Genomic DNA, 25748 nt, shown 5'->3' with positions numbered 1-25748 from the left:
GCCCCCCACAAAAGGAACTCCACACAAGGTTTATGTAAAAATAGCCTTTGTGTTGAAAACACACATTATATAGGAATACACACTTTACAAGGTGCCATCAGGCACGGGCAGAATCTACAGGGGAATATTTACAAGGCAGGGCCCGAGGACCACTGCCAGGAATAGGCAATTGGGAGACTAACATTGGGACCGTATAACAACCTTCAGCTTCACACAAGATGCATAGAACCTTCAGCTTCACACAAGATGCATAGAACCTTCAGCGGGGAAAAGACAAGGCACATGACACAATACATCACCTTCCATGGTGCAACATAGAATAATTCGCTGGAATCACATTAGTAAGAACACAGAACTCTCTCTAGGCCAACGGGCCTCTCTGGGGCTAAGACGCCCTAAGTGACGAAGTCAAGAGTGGCTGCAGGGAGCCAAGAAGAACTTAAACGTGGCAGCTGCCCACAAAGTGCTGGGCAGCTGTATATGATGGGGCCAACGTAGGAGCCTCGCAGGCTCTGAAGCAAAAGGGTCCAAGGAGGAGTCTCTCAGGGCTCGAGACATAAAGGGATGCTGTGAGCCTCGCAGGGCTCGGGAGACAACGGTCAAAGGTGGAGCCTCTCAGGGCTCGGGGCAACAGTGGAGCCTCTCGGGGCTCGGAACATCGGAGGAGCCTCTCAGGGCTCGGGGGAAAATGGCCGCTGGGAGCCTCTCGGGCTCGGGGGAAAATGGCCGCTGGGAGCCTCTCGGGGCTCGGGGGAAAATGGCCGCTGGGAGCCTCTCGGGGCTCGGGACCAATGCAGGGCTTCGTGGAGTCCCTCCCGGGGGACTCGATATGGGCGGAATGAGCAAAGAGCCTCTCGTGGGCTTGGCAGCAATGTACTCTCTATACTCGGCACTACACCCCGTAAGCAAGGTGCCGCCCAGATTTCTGCCAGGAGGGCCGCCGATACAGGACTGAGAGGAGCATTCAGTTCTAACAATTCCACCCTCCCATACCTGATGAGTGGCATACTGGCAGCAATCATGATCGACAATAGTTAGCGTCCCATGCAAGTGAGGTGGAGAAAAGTGCCCGCAGAGACGATGATGTGGTGGCGGCTGGTGGCGGCCTGGCGCGGACGGGCTAGCCTTCGGCGCGCCGCTGCGCACGTCCGCGTTTTCCCACCGGTTATGTAGGGATTAATGGGCGGTAGACTAGAGCGCTGAATGACCCTTCCGCTCTTACAACCGGAAGTGAGTCTAAATGCCAGCAACGACCATCCGCTCTAACGGCACAAGCCGAGGCGGACCTGGGTCTGGGCAGAAACAGGAGAGACAGTACTTGCTGTGAACTTTAAAAGTGGTTAATCTTGACGGCGTAAACAATATAAAATGCAACACAGGAATTTAAAAACGGAGCACAATTCAATCTGAGCCCGAATTTACATCAGGTTAACTAGTGATTAGCAGTACAGCTACAAAAACAGCTTTACCCTTTTGATCGGGGCGCCGCTGCGCGCGTCCGCGCCTTCCCACCGGTTATGTAGGGATTAATGGGCGGTAGACTAGAGCGCTGAATGAGCGGCTCTCAGCCGTGGAGAGTGAGGAATTAATAATGCTATTGATGGTAGGGTTCACTTCACTAACCAAGGCTTGTAAGAACGATGGGGGGCAGGGGTCTAAGGAAATCGGGTCGAATGCGTTAAAGCGAGCCATATGGATGTTCTCCTCAATAGGCCCCATCCTTTCAATGTCTGAGGAGGTCGGTGTCTGTTTAGGGAAATCCTTAACGATGTCAAGGATTTTCTTTTCAAAGTAGTTGGCAATGGAATGACTCTGGGCTCAATCTCCTTGAGGACTGGACAGCTCTAATCTGAGAACTACTCTATGTCGCCAGTAATTGTCTTCATGCCACTGGCCTAATGTTGGCCATGTGACCTGTAACCAGCACCGCTTAAGTAGGAGGGCACATCCACGGTCAGATCCACTACTCTGGCCGCTGAGAGACGTGCTCGTATCCAATTACACGAACTACCCAGCGACCTGGCAGGGCAGCGTGGACAATACATAAAACGCCTGAATCCTCATTGCAGGTTTTCCTAGGTAAGCGGAAGTCCGGCTCTTCACCGGTACTCGCCCGTTAACACAATTCATGCCCTATGTCACTAACAGTTCCCCTCCCTTTCACAGGTGCCATAAATTGCCCAGATTGTGATCAATGACAGCACTACAATGCGTCTGGTAAGCCAATTAGTTCCCCGCTGTCACCTTGCGTCACCCACCGGCATCACGCTCCGTTTTTTATATGTACACTGAGCACACCGTTCCCCACCGGCAATCTCCAATCACTTAGTCTACCAATAGACAACGCTTCCACGATCACCCCGCCTAGGCGCTCACTTGCACCCCACGGGCTGCACATTTAGCGCGTCCTGTATCACGCACGCATTGAACACCTCACCGTAGGCAGCATGGCACACCGCCTCGCGTCCCCGAGTATGTGGCTGGGCACCCCCAAGCACGCACAATCCTGAATGCCCCCATAGAATCACCATGGAGATGTACAATCTTGATCACTTTGGGTAATGCCAATGATGTAGAAGTGGATGTATATATGCCCCCAAAAGAGTCAACATGGAAATGTACAATCATGAAAGCCACCAATAGAATCACTTTGGGTATTGCCAATGTTGGAGAAGTGAAGTGAATAATTATATGCACACGAATTCCTTTATGTCTTTCTTAATGTATCCCTGTTGTATTTTCCTTCCCTTCCCTCCCTATAGGCAATTGAGGCTATATGAATGTTAGGCATGTATATATGTGTCCTGATGATGATTCGTGAATTCTACTACGAATCGAAATGCCATCGACAAGTAGTTACACCTTATACAACAGTATATTTATTTTTTCGTTGAGTGTAAAGGTGTCTCTTAATGTTCTGCACTACATTTTAATACTGTGATGACAACAGTGTAACAGAACTTGCAGTTTTTGCCTACAAGCCCTTTGTTTGTCTCTTTGTGTTCACTATTTGTCTGTAAAATTGGGTGCAGGCTTGTGCCCGTTCTTGTACAAATATGAGAATGTTTTACCCCAACTTATGCATTAGACCTCTGTCCGGCTGGACATGTCACCCTAATATAGCTACGATTTGGTCTATATTCATTTGAAACTATTTTGTCCTTTGTAAAGGGACCGTTGTTGTTTTGAAATATTAACTCCCCAGGGTCCCTTGTTGATCGGTCTGGGTGCCCTTGTCCCCAGAGCTGGTCTCACCCCTTGTTTGGCACTGTGGGCACTGCCTCTGTGGTTGGCAGCCCTCTGCTGGGCGCACTGACCTCCCCATAGCTGGTCTCACCCCTTGGTTGGCACTGTGGGCACTGCCTCTGTGGTTGGCAGCCCTCTGCTGGGCGCACTGACCTCCCCATAGCTGGTCTCACCCCTTGGTTGGCACTGTGGGCACTGCCTCTGTGGTTGGCAGCCCTCTGCTGGGCGAACTGTCCTCCCCAGAGGTGGTCTCACCCCTTGGTTGGCACTGTGGGCATTGCCTCTGTGGTTGGCAGCCCTCTGCTGGGCGCACTGTCCTCCCCATAGCTGGTCTCACTCCTTGGTTAGCACTGTGGGCACTGCCTCTGCGGTTGGCAGCCCTCTGCTGGGCGCACTGTCCTCCCCAGAGGTGGTCTCACCCCTTGGTTGGCACTGTGGGCACTGCCCCTGTGGTTGGCAGCCCTCTGCTGGGTGCACTGTCCTCCCCATAGCTGGTCTCACTCCTTGGTTAGCACTGTGTGCTGTGGCTGGCTGGCTGGCCTCTGATTTGAAGACACAGACATTTTCTGCCTGTTTTGAAGAAACTATCTCAATCCTCTCCGGCGCCAGGGACCCAACTCCCCTTTCTCTCTCTCCAGGGGTGTCAGAGCTGATAACGCCACCCCCCCAGATTACCACGCCCTCCCCAAACTTGGCCGGTGCTGACTTGCACCCCCTTCTCTGTCTCCTTCTCCGTCTCCCTCCAGTTTCCTCCTTGCAAATACCTCCAAATCTCTCACTTACCGCGCCCCCTCCTCACTCTATCCCGCAAGTGGGCAGTGAAATCCCTCTAGCTGGACCCCCTAGTTGCCAAACCTTACTTGATGGCCTTAGATCTGTGAATTGCAGCTGCTCCCCCCCCTTAGTAGCTACTTTAGCTGTGACTTCCCCGGTTGGCAGTGTCCCCCCCCTCACACACCCCCGCCGCCCCCTGTTGCCACTGAATTTAGCCCATCCGATCACTTAGTCCGCAGTGCCAACTCCATTATTTGTCATTAAAGCCTTAATCTGCCCCCTCTGCCCACAGCCCCGCCCCCTCTGTCCACGCCCCCTCTGCCCATGACCCCGCCCCCTCTGCCCACAGCCCCGCCCCCTCCTTGGGGGCTCTCTATCTGGATAGAGTGCTCTGTGGCGCAGCAGCAGGCCCCCCCTGTTGGACTTGGCCCGTCTGGCAGGTCCACCCCTGAAGTTTGTGCTTAGTATATGTGACCGGGGGATGGTGATTCCCCTCCTGAGTGTGTGCGTGGTGAGAGAGACCTGCCGCCCATAGGAATGCATGGGGGATGTATGTGGCTCTGGTAGTTCCTGATGCGTGGGGCGTGCCGGGCCGTGTTTGGTATGTGTGCGCTCGTGAGGTTGAATGCTACAAGATGATGTATGCGGCATGCGTGTGGCTAGAAGGGAAGGGCCCCTTCTAGACCTTGGTGTGTGTGTGCAGTAGATGTGCTGGCGCCTGATTGGCTGAAGCCGGCTGGGCCTTCCCCCACCAGGCTGGCCCCACCCCCCCGGGGGTGCGTCCAGTGTCCCTGGCCTGGCCAGCACCAAGAAATTCCTTGTAACCAGTTCCAGCTGGTTCTCTCCCTGCCTGCCCCTTTTGGAGACAAAGGGAGCTCCTGTATAAAAGGGGGGTGGGCCCTTTTCTCTCTCTCTTCTTCTTCCTGCTTAGGACCCTACCTGGGTCGTGCTGCTGCTTGGGCTCAGGGAAGGGCGTGCCTCCCTGGGCCCTGCTCTGTTCCTGATCTGCTGGGCTCCTGGGCTTCCTGGGGTCTCTGCTAGCTATGGCCCTAGCGCTTGAGAGCGTTTTCCTGCTAACCTAGCGCCTTGGGGCGCTCATTCCCGCTTCTAGCACGTGGGAGCGCTTTCCTCTGACCCTAGCGCTTGGAGCGCTGCCTTCTGTCCTGTCGGCGCCGTTGGAGCGCATCCTTCGTGGCACTAGCGCTGTGCGCGCTACCTTCACCACGCCGGTGCCACCCGGCCGTTGCCCTGTCCTTTGGGGGATTATACCTCCCCCGCGAGTGCCTACCTCGCTTGCCCCTTCATGGATGCCTAATCGAGGGATCCTGGCCCTCGTCAATTTCCCCCCGTATTCCCCGCCGCAGCCCGGGACCCTTCGTGAGGCCCGCCCCCGGGCCGCGCTCTGATGGGCTGCTGGCCCGATGACGTCTCCCCGGGCCGCGCTCTGATTGGCCGGCGGCCCGGGGAGCTGGTGAGGAGGAGACGAACCTGCAGGGAGCGGCGGGAGCCGACTCCGCGCCCCTGCGACCCCCGAGACGACTGCTGCTTCCCCCCCCGGGGCCCCCCAGGAGCGAGAGGGAGCCCCGGAGAGCGAGAGAGAAACCGGCGCGCTCAACAGCCGGTGAGTGATGTAGGAGGGGAGGCGGGGCATCGGGCCACATTGCCGGTGGCCGCCCCTCCCCTCCAGCGCGAGCCCGAGTGTGCGCAGAGGCCCCCGGGGCCCCCAGTGATGCCGGGTCCCCCGAGGGGGGGGGCCCCGCCTGCCCGCAGCTTGACCCCTGAGCCCCGAGAGGCTCCTTCATGGCCCGTGGGGCCACCATTGATGCCGGGTCCCCCGAGGGGGGCCCCGCCTGCCCGCAGCTTTGTCCTGAGCCCGCGAGAGGCCCCACCATTGCCCCCCTGTCCCCCTGAGCCTGCAAGGCTCCGTCCAAGTCCCTCAGCGGCCCAGCACTTCGTGGGCCGCTGCCACGTTTAGGTTTGCCCCGGGCCCTTTCAGGCCACTTTGGACACCGAGACTCTAAGGCGCCCCTGCCCCAGGACGGTCATCTGGCCTAGGGGGTGCTACTGACTAATATCAATGTGATGCTGAGAATTATTATGTGTTGCCCTGCTGATGGGGGCCTCCGTTGTGTTATGTACCTTGCCTCATGTATGTCCATGCTGGTTAGAGTGAGTTCTATTGCTAGTCCTATGAGACCCCGGGGCGTGACGTATTCTAATGCTAAGCTCCTGGTGATTATGTGTGCTAGTCCTAGTCCGAGGAAGCTCCCAGTGTTATATGTTCTAAATGCCAGTTCCATCAGATGTGTACCACTGGCAGTGGTCCCTTGGCCCTGCCCTGTACCTTTTCCCTGGTAACCCCTGCCGTGCCTTGAGCACCTTGTAAAGTGTATGTTCCTATGTGTCCTGTCTAATACAAAGACTATTTTCATATATACTTCGTGTGGAGTTCCTTTTGTGGGAGGCCTGGGATGTTGCTGTTGGTGGGTGCGTGCGCAAATGCTTCACACATGTCCTCCGAGATAGGCCTGACTGCCCGCGCCGCGTTACCTAGAGGGCGAGCAGGGGTCGACTTTATATAGGAGTGGCGGTCTCTGACTGGCTGTGGCGCAAGCCCGGGCCGGCCGGGGGTCCCATTTCCTACACTGGCGGCTAGCGGTGGGATCCGGACTGGTGTTTGCGCAAGTACCACAACGATAACTGGCCTCCCTACAAAAACTCTGTATTGTAACTGGTCGCAAAGAAAGGAGATTATTGTTTTTAGGAGGTTACTTAAATGTCCGTTCTGTGAAAAATGTGTTCTGGTTAGGTGACCCTAGCCCGGGAGGGTAGATCAACCCCCTAGTGCGATGTGTTTTCTGGATTCACCAGAAGGGTGGGATCCAGTGGTGGCAGCGTAATTGTGTCCAATGTGTATGGTCCCTGTTCCTTCCCTGGAGTAATGATACCTGCACCACATGGGGTCAGGTCAGGTTGCTAAAAATGTCTGCTCTATGGAAATGTTTAATGATCAAGGGAAATGTCTGTTCTGTGGAAAAAGTGTCTGTGTACCCTGTTAGTTAGTTGCCCCTAGCTTGGGAGGGTAAGTCATCTCCCTAGTACAATATGGTTTTCTGGATTCCCCAGAAGGGTGGGATCCAGTGGTGTCTGCGTAGCTGTGTTCAAATGTGTATGGTCCTTGTCCCTCCCCTAGAGTAATGGTACCTGTGCCACCAGGGTCCGGTTGAGGAATCTGGGCGGTAGAAAACTGTCTTACCAGTCTAAGGGACGATGTGTGGATGAATGTTGAGGTGTGCTGAGTAATGGGGTGTAAGTTCTCTGGGAGGGGGAGCTTGCTGAATCAACGATAATAATGTCCTTCCTTACCCCGCTGAATGTGTTGGATGCATTAGGTCCCCTTACCCCGCTGGTTGTGTTTTAGGCGTCAGGTGTCGCCCTGGCTGAATTTATGTTGAGTTGTACTGAGACCTGCTGGCGCTGCCGCGGCTCATCTTGTTGTGTTCTAGGTGTCAGGTGTCGCCCTGGCTGAATTTAGGTTGCGTTGTACTGAGACCTGCTGGCGCTGCCGCGGCTCATCTTGTTGTGTTCGTTGTACTGAGACCTGCTGGCGCTGCCGCGGCTCATCTTGTTGTGTTCTAGGTGTCAGGTGTCGCCCTGGCTGAATTTAGGTTGCGTGTACTGAGACCTGCTGGCGCTGCCGCGGCTCATCTTGTTGTGTTCGTTGTACTGAGACCTGCTGGCGCTGCCGCGGCTCATCTTGTTGTGTTCTAGGTGTCAGGTGTCGCCCTGGCTGAATTTAGGTTGCGTTGTACTGAGACCTGCTGGCGCTGCCGCGGCTCATCTTGTTGTGTTCGTTGTACTGAGACCTGCTGGCGCTGCCGCGGCTCATCTTGTGGTGTTTTAGGTGTCAGGTGTCGCCCTGGCGGAATTCATGTTAAGTTGTATCCCAGACAAGGAAGACCTGCTGGCTCGGCCGCGGCTTGCCTTGGGGAGAGCTGAACGCTTAGTTCCCAGGTGGAAGACCAGTGGAGGGAGGAAGTTCCAAGACTGGTAGGAAGGTGTGTTCTGAGGGTGTTTCTCCTGGGAGAACGCGGAACCTCAGAAGTAGAGGTAGGGTGGGGCATTCTTGCCCGTGACCTCTGGCAAACCTGAGGGTGCGGACCCTAGGTGGAAGGAACCGTGGTAGTCGTGGCTACACTGAGAAAGGGAGTGGAGAATGGCTGTTGGGGGCCAGGGGTACCGCCCCCCACTTCGGATTAGCAGGGACCAGTGGTATCTGGATGGCTTAGGGCCTGGTCCTAGTCATGGGCAACTAAGGAGTACCAGGTGGGTAGCCTGGTTGGACCTATGTCTTCATTTTTATTTTTGTTGTTGTTTGGTTTTTTTTTTTTTTTTTTGTTTTAACTTTTATTATTTTTAATCTGGATATGTTTATTGGTCCGGCACTGCGGGCCGCGTCCACGTCCTACCGCCCTGCAGCAGGGAAGTCCATCCCGGTAGTGATTGGCCTGCCCTGCGTTTGGGCTGGGAGGGGCATGTGTTGGACTTGGCACGTCTGGCAGGTCCACCCCTGAAGTTTGTGCTTAGTATATGTGACCGGGGGATGGTGATTCCCCTCCTGAGTGTGTGCGTGGTGAGAGAGACCTGCCGCCCATAGGAATGCATGGGGGATATATGTGGCTCTGGTAGTTCCTGATGCGTGGGGCGTGCCGGGCCGTGTTTGGTATGTGTGCGCTCGTGAGGTTGAATGCTACAAGATGATGTATGCGGCATGCGTGTGGCTAGAAGGGAAGGGCCCCTTCTAGACCTTGGTGTGTGTGTGCAGTAGATGTGCTGGCGCCTGATTGGCTGAAGCCGGCTGGGCCTTCCCTCACCAGGCTGGCCCCACCCCCCCGGGGGTGCGTCCAGTGTCCCTGGCCTGGCCAGCACCAAGAAATTCCTTGTAACCAGTTCCAGCTGGTTCTCTCCCTGCCTGCCCCTTTTGGAGACAAAGGGAGCTCCTGTATAAAAGGGGGGTGGGCCCTTTTCTCTCTCTCTTCTTCTTCCTGCTTAGGACCCTACCTGGGTCGTGCTGCTGCTTGGGCTCAGGGAAGGGCGTGCCTCCCTGGGCCCTGCTCTGTTCCTGATCTGCTGGGCTCCTGGGCTTCCTGGGGTCTCTGCTAGCTATGGCCCTAGCGCTTGAGAGCGTTTTCCTGCTAACCTAGCGCCTTGGGGCGCTCATTCCCGCTTCTAGCGCGTGGGAGCGCTTTCCTCTGACCCTAGCGCTTGGAGCGCTGCCTTCTGTCCTGTCGGAGCCGTTGGAGCGCATCCTTCGTGGCACTAGCGCTGTGCGCGCTACCTTCACCACGCCGGTGCCACCCGGCCGTTGCCCTGTCCTTTGGGGGATTATACCTCCCCCGCGAGTGCCTACCTCGCTTGCCCCTTCATGGATGCCTAATCGAGGGATCCTGGCCCTCGTCAATTTCCCCCCGTATTCCCCGCCGCAGCCCGGGACCCTTCGTGAGGCCCGCCCCCGGGCCGCGCTCTGATGGGCTGCTGGCCCGATGACGTCTCCCCGGGCCGCGCTCTGATTGGCCGGCGGCCCGGGGAGCTGGTGAGGAGGAGACGAACCTGCAGGGAGCGGCGGGGGCCGACTCCGCGCCCCTGCGACCCCCGAGACGACTGCTGCTTCCCCCCCCCCCCGGGGCCCCCCAGGAGCGAGAGGGAGCCCCGGAGAGCGAGAGAGAAACCGGCGCGCTCAACAGCCAGTGAGTGATGTAGATGGGGAGGCGGGGCATCGGGCCACATTGCCGGTGGCCGCCCCTCCCCTCCAGCGCGAGCCCGAGTGTGCGCAGAGGCCCCCGAGGGGGGGGGCCCCGCCTGCCCGCAGCTTGACCCCTGAGCCCCGAGAGGCTCCCTCATGGCCCGTGGGGCCACCATTGATGCCGGGTCCCCCGAGGGGGGCCCCGCCTGCCCGCAGCTTTGTCCTGAGCCCGCGAGAGGCCCCACCATTGCCCCCTGTCCCCCTGAGCCTGCAAGGCTCCGTCCAAGTCCCTCAGCGGCCCAGCACTTCGTGGGCCGCTGCCACGTTTAGGTTTGCCCCGGGCCCTTTCAGGCCACTTTGGACACCGAGACTCTAAGGCGCCCCTGCCCCAGGACGGTCATCTGGCCTAGGGGGTGCTACTGACTAATATCAATGTGATGCTGAGAATTATTATGTGTTGCCCTGCTGATGGGGGCCTCCGTTGTGTTATGTACCTTGCCTCATGTATGTCCATGCTGGTTAGAGTGAGTTCTATTGCTAGTCCTATGAGACCCCGGGGCGTGACGTATTCTAATGCTAAGCTCCTGGTGATTATGTGTGCTAGTCCTAGTCCGAGGAAGCTCCCAGTGTTATATGTTCTAAATGCCAGTTCCATCAGATGTGTACCACTGGCAGTGGTCCCTTGGCCCTGCCCTGTACCTTTTCCCTGGTAACCCCTGCCGTGCCTTGAGCACCTTGTAAAGTGTATGTTCCTATGTGTCCTGTCTAATACAAAGACTATTTTCATATATACTTCGTGTGGAGTTCCTTTTGTGGGAGGCCTGGGATGTTGCTGTTGGTGGGTGCGTGCGCAAATGCTTCACACATGTCCTCCGAGATAGGCCTGACTGCCCGCGCAGCGTTACCTAGAGGGCGAGCAGGGGTCGACTTTATATAGGAGTGGCGGTCTCTGACTGGCTGTGGCGCAAGCCCGGGCCGGCCGGGGGTCCCATTTCCTACACCCCCCCAGTACAACTAGTGCCGGGAGTGGGAGGGGCCTGGGGAAGAGTCACATCTGGACTGCTGGGCCCTGGAGATGCGGGGACAGTAAGTGGGCGCGGGTCTCGGTGGGAGGCAGCCCCCCTCCCCTCACCGAAGCCTCACTGGCTGCAGCGTCCAGGGTGGGGCCGGCGCCCCCAGGCACCTCCCGTGAGTACTCTATGGAGGATTGTCTAGCGCCTAGAAGTGTGGAGAGGGGTGGGCTGTGGGGTCAGCGTCTCTGTGCACCATTTGCACTGGTGTGTCTTAGAACGATTGTTTCTGAAGTGCTTGTGAGTGGGACAAACTGGTGCATTCAAGGCTGTCTGACGGCAGCAGCTTCTGAAAACTCGACTACTGTATGAGAATGTGTCTGTGTGTCTGTGACCGCTTGTCTGTGTCTGTGACAGCTTATCTTTGTGTCTGGGACAGCTGGTCTGTGTCTGTGACAGGCGACAGCTTATCTTTGTGTCTGGGACAGCTGGTCTGTGTGTCTGGGACAGCTGGTCTGTGTGTCTGCGACAGCTGGTCTGTGTGTCTGCGACAGCTGGTCTGTGTGTCTGCGACAGCTGGTCTGTGTGTCTGCGACAGCTGGTCTGTGTGTCTGCGACAGCTGGTCTGTGTGTCTGCGACAGCTGGTCTGTGTGTCTGCGACAGCTGGTCTGTGTGTCTGCGGCAGCTTGTCTGTGTGTCTGCGGCAGCTTGTCCGTGTATCTGCGGCAGCTTGTCTGTGTGTCTGCGGCAGCTGATCTGTGTGTCTGCGGCAGCTGGTCTGTGTGTCTGCGACAGCTGACCTGTGTGTTTGTTACAGCTTACTTGTGTGTCTTTGTAATAAAGTTATCTGTATTACATATTTATGGAATCGAGTCAAGTTTTGTGTGCATTTAAAAGGCAGGTGTCCGCAGTCACTATCATTCCAGCTTGACGTTATCCGTCACATACATACATCTGCTTGCACTACAGTTGCGCGCCTGCAGTGTCTCATGTACCTGTAACATGCATGCATTACAGACAAGCAGTTGTGTTTGTAACGCAGTTATGAGTCTTTTGTTAGTTCTGCTTCTGTGTCCAGCTCTGAGTGTGTGTGTCCAGCTCTGAGTGTGTGTGTGTCCAGCTCTGAGTGTGTGTGTGTGCCCAGCTCTGAGTGTGCGTGTGTGCCCAGCTCTGAGTGTGCGTGTGTGCCCAGCTCTGAGTGTGCGTGTGTGCCCAGCTATGAGTGTGTGTGTGTGCCCAGCTCTGAGTGTCCGTGTGTGCCCAGCTCTGAGTGTGCGTGTGTGCCCAGCTCTGAGTGTGTGTGTGTGTGCCCAGCTCTGAGTGTCCGTGTGTGCCCAGCTCTGAGTGTGCGTGTGTGCCCAGCTCTGAGTGTGCATGTGTGCCCAGCTCTGAGTGTGCGTGTGTGTCCAGCTCTGAGTGTGCGTGTGTGTCTAGCTCTGAGTGTGCCTAGCTCTGTGTGTGTGTGTCCAGCTCTGAGTGTGTGTGTGTCCAGCTCTGCGTGTGTGTGTGTGTGTGTGTGTGTGTGTGTGTGTGTCCAGCTCGGAGTGTGTGTGCGTGTGTCCAGCTCTGAGTGTGTTTTAGAAGGGGTGTTCCCCGGGGGCCAGGATTTGCGCTCCCGTCAACGCCGAGTTCCACCTCTCCCACCAGTACTGCCGAGGCTTTACGTGAGATCCTCACTGGGGAGGATTCGGAGCCTAGGATCATACACACTGAGCTCACACCACACTTACGAACGGACACCACACTGAGAGTTCAGTACACAAGTTCTTTATCAGCAGTAAATTCAAGTAAAAGGCACACGTATTTACAGGCAATTGAGGGATCGCAAAGGTCTCTGAGGCAAGGAAGAGGGAAGCGGGACAGTCTCGGTATCAGGCCAGTACACAACATACCCTATGCACAGCTCTCAATCCTCGAGCCGTGGGGTACGGAGATGGGGATCGTACTGCTGTTCCAATCACTTCTTCTCATACCAGGTCGTGTCGGTAGCGTTGCTGGTCCAGCCGGACCAGGTTCCTCCTCGAGCCACGACGACGTCAGCAGGGCTCGATCCGGAGTGTTGAACAGGTCTTGCAGAGCCACGACCACGTCAGCAGGGCTCAGGGTGTTACGAATGTCCTTAAGTGTTAAGGGCGAGCCGCGACGGGGTCAGCAGGGCTCCCAGGTTCTAGTTCCTTCCTTCCGTAGTAGAGCCGCAACAGCGTCAGCAGGTCTCGATAGTTCCAGAGTTCAGTCTGCTCCTCAAGGTATGCTGCGATCAGATCAGCAGGGCTCTCTTGTCCAGGATACAACTGCCCGCTAGTTCTCTGACGGGGCTTGGAATAGGGCAGTAGCCCTTTGATATCCGGACTCTCGCAGGCGGAGATCTCAGGCCTCGGGGCTGGTCTTTGGAGGGCTCGTCGGTTGGCTCTTTGATCCTTTGGAAGATGCGTCTGGGGATTGCCAGACGCTCAGCATGGTCTGGAGCCAGCTCTTGGGGAGGCCAGACGTGCCATCGAAACCAGCCCACAGGGGAGGCCAGAGGTGTGAGAGAAACTAGTCTCCCAGGGGAGGCCAGAGGTGCAATCGAAACTCCTTGGGCTTATCTTATTCAGGAGGCCCTCTACCCCCCAGCCGGGCATGGTACGTCTGAAGTCTAAGTTCCGCTGGGGCTGGAGTCATGCCTCTTGGGACGGTTAATGGCGGCCGGGTGTCCTGGGGGAATGCAGGTTCAGGGCGCCCGGGACCGGGAAGGAGGAATGGCGGAATGCGGGGATGGTCGTCTGTCAGTAGGGGCGTGTGGGTAGCAGGGCGGACAGGGAACTGGACGACCAGGGGTGCTTCGGGGTGCAGGACGGGGCTAACGGGGTGCTGGGGAACGGGTGGAGCCACGCCACGAGGCCGGGTCCAACACGCGTCCCCCCCAGCTGAAAGGCAGAGAGAACTACCCATCCCCTTGGGGGTTCTCTTCAATGAGGCGGAAGAATCGGGACAGGCCGTCCGCGTTGGCGTGGTCAGCACCAGGCCGGTGTTCAACAGTGACGTCCATCCCCTAGAGGGAGATGGACCATCTCAACAGTTTGGGGTTTTCCCCTCGGTTGCATTAGCCATCGGAGGGGTCAATGGTCAGTTTGGACCCGGAAGTGAGTACCGAACAGGTAGGGCCTCAGCTTCTTCAGGGCCCAAACCACAGCAAAGGCTTCCCGCTCGATGGTGGTCCACCTTTGTTCTCGAGGGAGTAACCTCTGGCTAATGAAGGCTACTGGCTGGTCCAGGCCTTTGTCGTTTACCTGAGATAGGACGGCTCCGATGCCATGCTCGGATGCATCCGTTTGGACCACAAACTCTCGGGAGTAGTCGGGGGCCTGCAGTACGGGGCGGTGCACATGGCGTCTTTCAAGGTGTCAAACGCCTCTTGGCAGGCGGGAGTCCAGCTAACTTTCTGTGGCTGCTTTTTGGAGGTGAATTCTGTGAGGGGGACTACGATGCTGCCATACCCCTTTATAAATCTTCGGTAGTACCCCGTGAGCCCCAGGAAAGCCTGCACTTCCGTCTGGGTCGTGGGGGCCTCCCAGGCAACAATCACATCGATCTTGGGTTGGAGGAGGCCACTAGGCCGCTTCCGACCTGGTGCCCCAGATAGACCATGGACCCCTGTCCGATCTGACACTTACTGGCCTTGATGGTGAGGCCCGCACGACGCAGGGCCATCAGCACCTCCCAGAGGTGCTGGAGGTGTTCGGACCAGTGGGCGCTGAACACCGCGATATCGTCCAGATATGCGGTGCTGAAGTCCTCCAACCCAGCCAGCACCTGGTTAACCAGCCTCTGGAAGGAGGCGGGGGCATTTTTCATTCCGAAAGGCATCACCCAGAAGTGGTAGTGACCATCCGGGGTAGAGAACGCGGATCTCTCCAGGGCCCCCTCTGTGAGTGCGATCTGCCAGTACCCGTTAGTCTAGTCAAAGGTGCTGAGATAGCGAGCCGACCCCAGGCGGTCAATGAGCTTGTCTGCTCGGGGAATGGGGTGAGCGTCGGCCCTGGTGACTGCGTTGAGCCCGCGGTAGTCCACGCAGAACCTTAGCTCGGGAGCCTCGCCAGGGGCAGCCGCCTTCGGAACCAGGACCATGGAGCTGGCCCATGGACTGTCAAGAGGCCTCGACCACTCCCAGGGCTAGCATTTTGGAAACTTTGGCCTGGATGCAGGCTCGGACTCTGTCAGGAACGCGGTAGGCTCTGTGCCGTACCGGAGGGCTGTCCCCGGTGTCCACATCGTGGACACACCAGCTGGTGACGTCGGGGACGAGGGACAAATGGTCGCAGAACTGCCCTAGCAACTGGCGACAACCCTCGCGTTGCTCGGGGGTGAGGGAGGAGGAGAGCCATACTCAGTCTACAGAGCCGTCTTTCTCTTGTGCACCCAGGAGATCGGGGAGAGGCTCCATGTCTTCTTCTGCTTTTATGTTATTCCTTTCTCAGATAGGTAGTCTGAATGTGGTGTTTTGTTGTTAGGCATTCTGGGAAGGGACTGTGATGAGTAATTACTTTATAGCTAACTAGCTGAAACACCAGAAACGTAGGAAAATATCAGTCATTACATCAGTCCACACGAAAAGACAACCCTCCTCCACCTGTTGTAGTTGCAGACAATATTGCATATGAAGAAAATCGCATTATAGATGCAAAACGTATACATGGTCGATTACAGTATTTAATTGACTGGAAGGGTTATGATGTGTCAGAAAGATCCTGGAAACAGAAACACATGTACATACTCCAAGATTGGTCAGATCTTTCCATGCCTTGCATCCGGAAACACCCTGTCACATACGAAGACCTTTGGGGGGCAGGAGGCATTTCCTGCATGTGTAAACGGTCTTGGCATGTACATGTGAATTACTTGGGAAAGATGTAAGGCCCAAATCACCTTCACATGCACACGTGAGAAAACCTGAGACCCAAAGCAATTTAAACCCCACCCACTTGGTTCCCGATGCTTTGCTTCGTGCCTAAACACTCACCTGATTAAGCAAGTACTGTGCACACGTCAAATGTACAAAAAACACACTGGTTGGTGTTAAGTAGTAAGTGACAACAAACAAAGGAGACACCAGGGTTCTTTAGAAGGTAATATATTTTAGTTCATATAATTCATCTTGTTTTGTTTTTCAAAATAGAACATCAGCCGACACGTGTTTCGTCAACAGGATGACCTGTGACTCATCAGGGCTGTGAAGGATATACAACAATAGGAAAATAATTACAAAATCAATATACAAGTTTTTGGTATGTAGAGGCACTACAACAAGCAAGCAGCACTGTGAACGAAAAAGAAAGGGGGAAAAAAATGAAGTAAAGTGGCCCGTGTGTGATAATCTGGACCTCCGCATGAAAGTGTCTACATATGTGAGAACGTGCACCAAAGTACAGACATTACTGTGGGAAAAGGTGCGGGATAACACAAAGGGATGTGCAAAATAACGAGGGGGAATACGTGTGACCTCCACATTAAAACCATGTGGATCGCCTGTGACGTTGTGAATGAAGAGCATCCAGTCCATGGTGAGAGTGGTGTAGTGAAGGACTGTTCAGGGTAAAAGGATCAGACCCTATTTTACCGAGTACTCGGAGAGAAATAAATATTGCCTACATGTTTGTGTAACGTCCCGAGTGACCCAAGGGCTTCAAGTGACCGTTAAACAGGTGATAATTATAAAGAACCACGTAGGTTTAAACGTTTGTGCGATGCAATGATTTAGGTAGTCTAAGTCATAACGTGGGCTAGCCGGCGTGTGACCATGCTGGTGGTGGCGTGACATAACTTAGTACATCTGACAATAAAAAACGGCACACGAACGTCTATGTCGAACAAGTCAACATCGCACAATTTAGGACATTATCCCTGAAAGGTTGCTAGAAGGCAATGATGGTACACAGTGATCATATTACAATTATTACCATTTCTACAATGACACGCGAAATCTGCAACGTGCACCGAACAGTGTGAGTGAAAAGTCATCATCAACAATCTACAAGGGCGGAAAAGGAGGCACTTAAGGTAGAACTCCGTCACGGTACAGTGCATGCACGGTTAAATACACTTCACATCAAAACAAACGGCAACAGTCACGTTCAATGCGTAGCTAATGCCAAGAAACAGTGTGCTCAGTACAAAAAGCCGGATGCGGCTCTACAGATTCTATAATGCGATCCCCGAGAGTAGCTGTAAATAAGTAAGGGGTGGAAAAAGAAAAGGAAATGACTTGTGTGCCCATACCTGTAGCGATGTGTATGGCTTTGAGCTGTAGGGATTAAAGAAAGAGGGAAGAGTCGAGTAAGAAACCAGGCCGATGTAAACGCAGAAGGCGCGGCCGGTTAACTACACATAGCAACAAATCTCACCGGCAATATGTAAACTTGGCGCGAGGTCCCTGGTATTTTGTCGGGGACTACGAGCAGTCCAAATAGGAGTAGGTCCGTCAATGCCGTCGGGTCTGACAGGCACACGATCTCCTGTAGGTATTAAGAAAACAAAGGGGGCCATGAGTAAGACTCCAGTTGCTGCTGTCACCAGTAACTTAGGGTGACCAACCGTCCGTAAATTTCACGGACAGTCCGTAATTTCGGCCGTCTGTCCGTTGCCGTGAAGGATTCTTTAACGGACGCCATTTGTCCGTAATTTTAACCGGGCACCGGTCGCACCTCCCTAACGCCGGCACAGCTTCCACCCACCTCCCTTCTTGACTTGACATGACGCATTCAGGGCTGTTTGCATCTGAATAGATGCCCCTGCTCTTGAAGCTGCAGCCCCCTGCCCTCACACCTCCAGCCCTTGATGAGCTGTTAAGAAGTGCTTGAAGTTGACTGAGAGGGAGGGGCTGCAGATTCAGGAGCAGGCGCATCGATTCAGATGCAAACAGCTCTGAATGTGCCATGTCTCTGCAATTTGTGTGAGATATTCCCTTTCTGCCCAGGGCCCCAAACACCCTCGAACCGGCCCTGATTACACCGAGGCAGCGCATGGTTCTCTTCACAGCACAGAGCTAAATTACTGTCACTAAATTATAAACAAACCTCGGTTCTTCAAACATGAAGACTTTCATGTAATAAAATAAAGAAATGGCACAATCGCACCACACTGATTAACCAAGTATGGAGGAAAATCAGTTAAATCAGTTCTCTTGGAGTATCTCCTTTATGTACTGTACATCGCAGTGGGAGATGGCAAAACAGGGCCGGCTCTAGGCTCATGGTGGCCCTGGGCAGGGAGCGTAGGTAGGGCGCCCAGAAGAGGGGTCCGGGCGGGGCGGAGCGCGCAGGCCAGTAAAGAGGGGAGGGGGTCAGGGTGTTTAGAAGTGGAACAGAGCCGGAGGCCGCCAAATCCCTGCCAGGAGCCACCACGCAAATATGTATCCATCCTCAGAGGATTAATATATTAACGATATATATTGGCGTGGTGGCCCCTGGGGTTTGGTGGCCCTGTGCAGGTGCACAGCTTGCACATGCCCTGGGCAAAAGTAAAATTTTGGAAAGAGAGACTGACTTCTCATTGTCTTGTCCAGGAGGGGGTGAGGAGCCCGACCCCACCCTGGAAGAGACCAAGATGATACTAGAATACCGCATGCCCACCCCTGTGCCCACCCTGGTGGATCCTGGTCCCCCTCCTGCCCTCCCTCTCCCCAGTGATGGCTCCTGTCCCTCCCCTCCCCCCACCCTCCCCACCTGTGGTGGACCTGTCTCTGCCCTGGGTGGCTTCTGTCCCAGTCCTGGAATGGCTCCTGCAGCTCAAAAAGGCTCAGCTCAAAATTAATGTGAAAAGATGGGCGAGTGAGTAAGTCAAGGGATGCGTGGATGAATTAGTGAAAGGGTGAATGGATGAATGAAAGATTGAATAGATGGATAATGGGAGAGGATGGGTGGATTGATGAGTGGTGGAAGGATAGGGGTTGGCCTAACGGCTAGGGCGCTCGACCTCGGACCTGGGGATCTGGGTTCGAGTCTCGGTAACGACACCAAAAACCTCCTGTGATTCTGGGCAAATCACTTAATCTCCCCGTGCCTAAAAATGAATGCGTGTCCTCATGTAACGTAACTGGTGCTATGTAAAGCGCTCTGATACCTGATTCAGTTCGGGTCTAGTTTGCGCTATATAAAACTCTGCAAAAAAAAAAAAAAAGGATGGAAGAGAGAAAGGGTAAATAGCTGGATGTGTGGGTGGAAGGGTAGCTGGATGGGTAAAAGGGTGGATGGATGAGTGAAAGGATGGATGAGTAAAAAGGTGGATGAGTGAGTGAGTGAGTGGATGGATGGATGAGTGAAATGATGGATGGATTGATGAATTGATAAGTGTAAGGCTGAATGGATGGACAGATGAGTGAAAGGGTGGATGTAAGGATGGATGAGTGAAAGGGAGGGTAGATGGACTAAAGGATGAATAGATGAGTGAAGGAGTGACAGGATAAATGGATGAAAGAAAGGATGGATGAGTGATAGGGTCAATGGATGGATTCATGAGTGAATGAGTAGATGGATGGGTGGTGGATGGATGGAAGGAAGGATGGCTAAGTGAAAGGGTCGATGGAGAGAGAAAGGGAGGATGATGGATGACTGAAAGGGTGGATGGGTGAAAGAATCAGTGACTGGGTGGATGGATGAGTACGGGAAAGGATGGCTGGATGGGTGAAAGGTTAAATGGCTGGATGGAAGGATGGATGGGTAGAAGAGTGGATGGATGAGTGTACAGATGGATAGGGTGAAAGGGTGGATGGATGGATAATGGATGGATGAGTGAAAGGATGGATGAAGGGATGGATGAGTGAAATGATAGATGGAAGGATACATGATGGATAGGTTTGCAAATAGTTGAATATGTTTGGATATGGCTGGGCTTACTTATATACTATTGCGCGACCTCTGATGTGTCTGTAAAACGTATCCAATTGTCCTGAAGTTTTGTCCTGAATTTTGACCTCCTGTCCTGAATTTTTGTCCTGAATTTTGACCCTTTGTCCTGAATTTTTACCCTCACCGTCCTGAATTTGCACCAATGCCAGTTGGTCACCCTACAGTAACTGTGCTCTGTTACATGGCCTCGGAATCCAAACGGGGAGATGTGCTCTTACCTGACGTGTATGTCAGTGCGCGGGAAGATCACCGATGACACCGAGGGACTCGGCTTAAATGTGAAATTATGGCCGTGCACATGCGCACTGGAGCGTAGTTCCGGAAATGGGAAACTCCCTGGAGCTACTAGAGCGTGTCTAACCAATTTGAAACGGAAGTATGAAAAAATGTGTTGACACAAGTCTTCCTTCCCAACATCAAAGGATACGTAATGGAGCAATAAATATATAATCTGTCAGCGTGTACACCGGGGATCGCATTAGTACAATGGTTGTGAATACTGGTTTTTAGGGCGAGGCCTCCGCCACTGCAAAACTAAATGCAATATGTTGGACTTGTAAAAAGCCAGCTGACTACAGTCAAATGCTCATCGAAAAGAAAAAGTGATATTAATCAGGAGAAACCTTGCATTAAATCTATAAGCAAATCAGCGATTGGGATCGCACCAAATGTGCCAAGAAAGTAACTAAATACGAATTGTTACCTTGAGAAGAACCAGTAAAAACCTTTCTTCCAACATACTAAGAATTTCAGACAGTTATCAGTTCGCCCTGAAGAAGTCCTTTGATGGACGAAACGCGTAGGCATCGGCTACAGTCTGTCTTTTATGAAGAAAGAATCTTTTGTTGAAATTAATAAAGACTTTATTACTCTTCCACTGAAGACTCGTCATTGATTGGGACTACAATCATTGGAATATCATGCCACAACATTGTTTATTATAAATTAGTATGATTATTTTGTGTAATACCATGTGTTAAAGAGTGCTGGACAAATCTTTTTTCTGATTGTTTGAGACTTGTTAGTCTTAGGGAGATCGAGGGGTCTTGGATTTCCTGTCCTTAGCACCTAAACTTTCTAGATACAAATTGGACACTAATGGATAGGTGCAATCTTTCATAGCCTCAAACCCCTGTGCTTAGTGTATATAAAATCTGCATAAAGTGTTCGGACAAGCGCAGAAGAATACATAAATCCTCAATTACCAGCTTTCCGAGGTGCCGGTAATTGAAGGCAGATGGTGCTGGGAGCGTGTGCACTGCTGTGTTTTTTTTCCCTTCAGCTCTGTGTGCGCGCATGAACAGCCGGCCAGCAATGTAGAGAATCACATGCATCAGATCTGGTTTTTTTAAACAATTGCGATCGCGAAAGTGATGCTTTCTGTGCTGCTTGTTTTTCGTATGTAATCTTGTTCTTCTACGAACTCGATGGTAGCAAAGTATCCCATCCTCACCCTCTAGGTCACTTCATTAATTTTCCACGAGTCCGCCGTGTCTGGTGGCGAGTGCAGATTGGTAGTGCAGAGTGCAGAGTGGTAGTGCAGAGTGCAGAGTGGTAGTGCAGAGTGAGAGTGCAGATTGGTAGTGCAGAGTGCAGAGTGGTAGTGCAGAGTGCAGAGTGGTAGTGCAGAGTGAGAGTGCAGATTGGTAGTGCAGAGTGCAGAGTGGTAGTGCAGAGTGCAGAGTGGTAGTGCAGAGTGCAGAGTGGTAGTGCAGAGTGCAGATTGGTAGTGCAGAATGAGAGTGCAGATTGGTAGTGCAGAGTGGTAGTGCAGAGTGCAGATTGGTAGTGCAGAGTGCAGAGTGGTAGTGCAGAGTGCAAAATGGTAGTGCAGAGTGCAGAGCGGTAGTGCAGAGCGCAGAGTGGTAGTGCAGAGCGCAGAGTGGTAGTGCAGAGCGAGAGTGGTAGTGCAGAGCGAGAGTGCAGAGTGCAGAGTGCAGATTGAGAGTGCGAGTGGTAGTGCAGAGTGCAGATTGAGAGTGCAGAGTGCAGATTGGTAGTGCAGAGTGCAGAGTGGTAGTGCAGAGTGCAGATTGGTAGTGCAGAGTGCAGAGTGGTAGTGCAGAGTGCAGAGTGGTAGTTCAGAGTGCAGAGTGGTAGTGCAGAGTGGTAGTGCAGAGTGCAGAGCGGTAGTGCAGAGTGGTAGTGCAGAGTGCCGAGTGGTAGTGCAGAGCGCAGAGTGGTAGTGCAGAGCGCAGAGTGGTAGTGCAGAGCGAGAGTGCAGAGTGCAGATTGAGAGTGCGAGTGGTAGTGCAGAGTGCAGATTGAGAGTGCAGAGTGCAGATTGGTAGTGCAGAGTGCAGATTGGTAGTGCAGAGTGCAGAGTGGTAGTGCAGAGTGCAGAGTGGTAGTGCAGAGTGGTAGTGCAGAGTGCAGAGTGGTAGTGCAGAGTGCAGAGTGGTAGTGCAGAGTGGTAGTGCAGAGTGCAGATTGGTAGTGCATAGTGCAGAGTGGTAGTGCAGAGTGCAGATTGAGAGTGCAGAGTGCAGATTGAGAGTGCAGAGTGCAGATTGAGAGTGCAGAGTGCAGATTGGTAGTGCAGAGTGCAGAGTGGTAGTGCAGAGTGTCTAAAACACATTGCCATTTACAATGCCATTATCTATAACTTAAAACAAACCCGAGCCCTAATGCATTCCTAATGCTTGTTTTACAATGTAGAATGTAAATTACCACCAAACTGTCAGTAATAAATGCTTTTAGTGCGGTGAACGTTATAGAAAATAGTTATAAAAGATTACTTTGCCCGAAAATGCATTAAGTGGCAAGCAAATGAAACCTGGCAGAAATTCATCATAATTTAAATATCAATATGGAAAGCTGGTCAAAGTCGACGGTATATTAAGTCAAGTACATACTCATTTGAAAGAAAAACACTCACCTGACTCCGAACCTGGGTGGCAGATCATCCGAAGCTCTTTAGCGCTCCACCCTGCTTCCTTCCCTGTCTTCACTCAGTGTCTTCGGCTGTGTTCTTGCTCCCCGGAGCACATTTCAGACATTCCTTCCTGTTTCTGAATTTCCGGCTCCAGATCCTCTCCCGGCACTGTTTCCGAATTCCTGCAAAAGAGAAAAGAAAAGAGAATCAACAAAGGGTTGCCAAGCAACACCTCGCTCTGAATGGTAAAGCGTTAGCATGCTTGAACACATACCTGTAAGAATTTAAACTTTATGAAAACTGTGGCAGACCTCTTGACCTTCTATAAATCAAGAGAACGTTTTGAAACTCTTCCTGAAACAATCCAAGGACTTTAAGGACATTGAGTAAGTGAAGAATATTAAAGTAAAACAGACATTTGTGTAAATACCTTGAGTCTGATTAGAAGACTGAAAGGGAACAGAGAGCTTGTTTGTAATTATTATTTGTATATATTTAATGTGAAATTACGGAGCAAATATTGTAAAGGAAATGTGATAATTTGAGCAATCACAGATTATTAGTGCACCTGTAGTGTTTTTTTGGTTTATTCTTTCTTTTAGTTTCAAGAATCCTTTTGAGAAATGGTTAAGGGAAATTCAGGTATACCCAATTAAGAGTTCCAAAGCAGATGTTTGACCTAAAGAAGTGATTTAGGGTGTTCAGATTAATCGGGTACATTTATCAGATTATACACGAGCTGAAAACTGAAGCCCAGTAACACTTTGCCTTTCTCGAGAGACATTCTACACGACTGAATTGTCAAGTCGGTCTACAAGAATCCAGTGTGTCTTCTCTTTTCTCTCGTCCCTATTTCCCCCTCCCCCGGGGTTCGATCAGGGCAGCAAGTGAATCCTATCCTTGCCTCTCTGGTGGAGTTCAGAGGGAGTTGGGTAATAGAAGCATCAAGGAAGGAACAAACCGGAGTACAGGCGGGTGAATTCATGACACCATGGGCCCCAGGGACCACCACCTCCAAGGGGCTTTGTACTCGTTGGGAGGGGGGCCGCGCAGCCCCCATTCTAGAGCCCTTGATGGCCTGGGCACTATCACCCCCTAGAGCCAGCTGCAATGTCTCCCGCTATGCCATAGCATACTCTGCTTTGCTTCTTGGAAGCGAGAGCAGGAAACCTGCTCTCGCTTCCAAGAAGCAAAGCAGAATTGCTTTTGGGCAAGGGGAGCTGCATGTTAGCAGCTCCCCTTGCCCAAAGGCAATCATGGTTCCTGCAGGAGGCGAGGAGCCAGCAGGGACCGTTGGGGCATTGGGGCTCCCCTCGAATTGAGGGTCGGCTCCCGGGGGTGGGGTCCCTGGGCCACAAATGGCACAGGAGGGGGGCCACAAAGCCACCTCATCTTTAGTTTATTGATTTTTTTTTAATGGAAGGGCAGCCCTGGGGGATGTGGTCCCCGGGGCTAGAGGTGGCCCTGGGGAGTGAGGCCACGCTGCCCCCCTCCCGGCAATTCTTTTTTTACACAAGGCCAGGTCCTGGGGTATTGGGTCTCCGGGGTCACAAGTGACCCAGGGGCATGGGGACACCCTCCCTGTAAAAAAATAAATAAAACAAGGCCAGGCCCCGGGGGAGGTGGTCCCCGGGCCCAAAGAATGTTAAGAGAAGGCGGGCCAAACAGCCCCTTCCTAAAAAACAAAAAAGAAAACCGAAGCTGGATCTCACCGGAGGTCCCGCCCCCTCCCTGCACCACTTGAAAACACGCCTTCTGGCGCGTTTTGGGTTGGGGGAAGAAGTCCCCTCGCATCTTATGGGTCCTTAGGGGCCAACTAGCCCACCAGGTACCTCCAGCAAGCAGCACACTGTGGGATTTCTGAGAGGTGGTCCGAGGCCACGCCCTTTTTTACACCATTTTGCAAACGCGCCTTGTGGCGCATTGCTGATGGGGCAATGAGGTCCTGTTGTGTCCTGAGGCCTTCAGGACTAAAGTGAACTTCATCCCCTGAGCAGCAGTGCGCCAGGAGTCGCGTTTGCAGAATGGTGTAAAAAGGTGGCATGGCTTTCAACACTCTCAGCAATCCAGCCGTATGGGGCTTACTGGAGGTAACAGGAGGGCTAGTTGGCCCTGAGGGACAGGGCACTGTCGCAATAAAAACTCACATGTGATTAATGGCAGTGGTCTGCATTTTCTGAGACTCTGGCTTTACTGCCTCAGTGATGAGTGATCCTATTCACTTTCGGGTACTCACTGACACCCAATGTGCTCCTCAGCCCTTACCTCTACGCTCAAAGATATCAATTTATAATAGGATCTTCCAGTTAAGACATAGGCTAGTTAGTAAATTCTCTCTCTCTCAATCTATGCAGCCTCCATTTGTAACTGCTTCGACTGCCTACTCTTTGGAGTGCAGCACGTTGGCAATCAAAGTCTTGTATCGATCATGATTACTGGACTATTTATACTTCACAGATGTGCCTGCGATTACTCTGTGGCATACTTTTCCCCTAAAACAGCAGTCTTCAGATAGTATTTCCTTGTGAGAACTAGTTGGCACTGAAAGTCTATGTACTATTCTATTGTGAGTTAACTTCAAAACTGTTTATCCTGAATTTTTTTAATGGATCAATATTGCTGATTTTTCTTTATTCCCACCACCTACAAGTAGTGTAATTGTTTTGATTTTCATTAGTAAATCCCCGTGCAAAAGACATTGCTACCTGCGCCTGGTTATAGTTTTTATGAAAAGTACGTCGTTATGAGAAAAAAACCTTTAACATCACAAATTCCTTCACTGAGCCTTTCTTCTCAGTCCACTTTACTTTCTCTCCTAACATGTCTCTCACAAATGTGGTCCCTCTTCTATCCTTTTCAGCCTCTCATTCCCTCACTCAAGTGGACCTTCATGCTCTTACTTTATCTCTTACTTTCTCTTTCTAGCTTCTCACTTTCTTTTTCCCGTATTATCTCACTGTTTTCTTTTAACTCTCTTCCTCTTTTTCAACACCCTTTTTTTCTTTCAATCTTGTTTTTTTCTCACTTTTTTTCTTGCTTTTACTTTTTATGTCTCACTGTCTGTTGTATTTTCGCTCTCTTGATCTTGTTCTCTTCTAGCTCTGCTGCTCTTTTTATCCCTCTGTTCTTCTCTCATCCTCATCTTTGTCTCCTTTTATCTCTCTCTTTATTTGTGCCTTATTTGCTCTTCTTCTCATCCATTGTCTGCATCACCCTC

General features: G+C 52.7%; 1 long non-coding RNA gene across 1 annotated transcript in view; it reads right to left on the bottom strand.

Moving 5' to 3' along the window:
- LOC144806398 (uncharacterized) overlaps nt 1–25748 on the bottom strand; it is a 71792-nt gene that overhangs the window by 9064 nt on the left and 36980 nt on the right. The window contains exon 3 of the long non-coding RNA XR_013605793.1: nt 22535–22713. This is a non-coding gene — a long non-coding RNA (uncharacterized LOC144806398). The remainder of the gene's footprint in view (nt 1–22534; nt 22714–25748) is intronic.

The sequence above is a fragment of the Lissotriton helveticus genome (assembly GCF_964261635.1).
Source record: "Lissotriton helveticus chromosome 1_1 unlocalized genomic scaffold, aLisHel1.1 SUPER_1_unloc_7, whole genome shotgun sequence".
NCBI classification, from domain to species: Eukaryota; Metazoa; Chordata; class Amphibia; order Caudata; family Salamandridae; genus Lissotriton; species Lissotriton helveticus.
The sequence above is the reverse complement of the archived record's forward strand: the minus strand, read 5'-3'. Positions and strand labels throughout refer to the sequence as shown.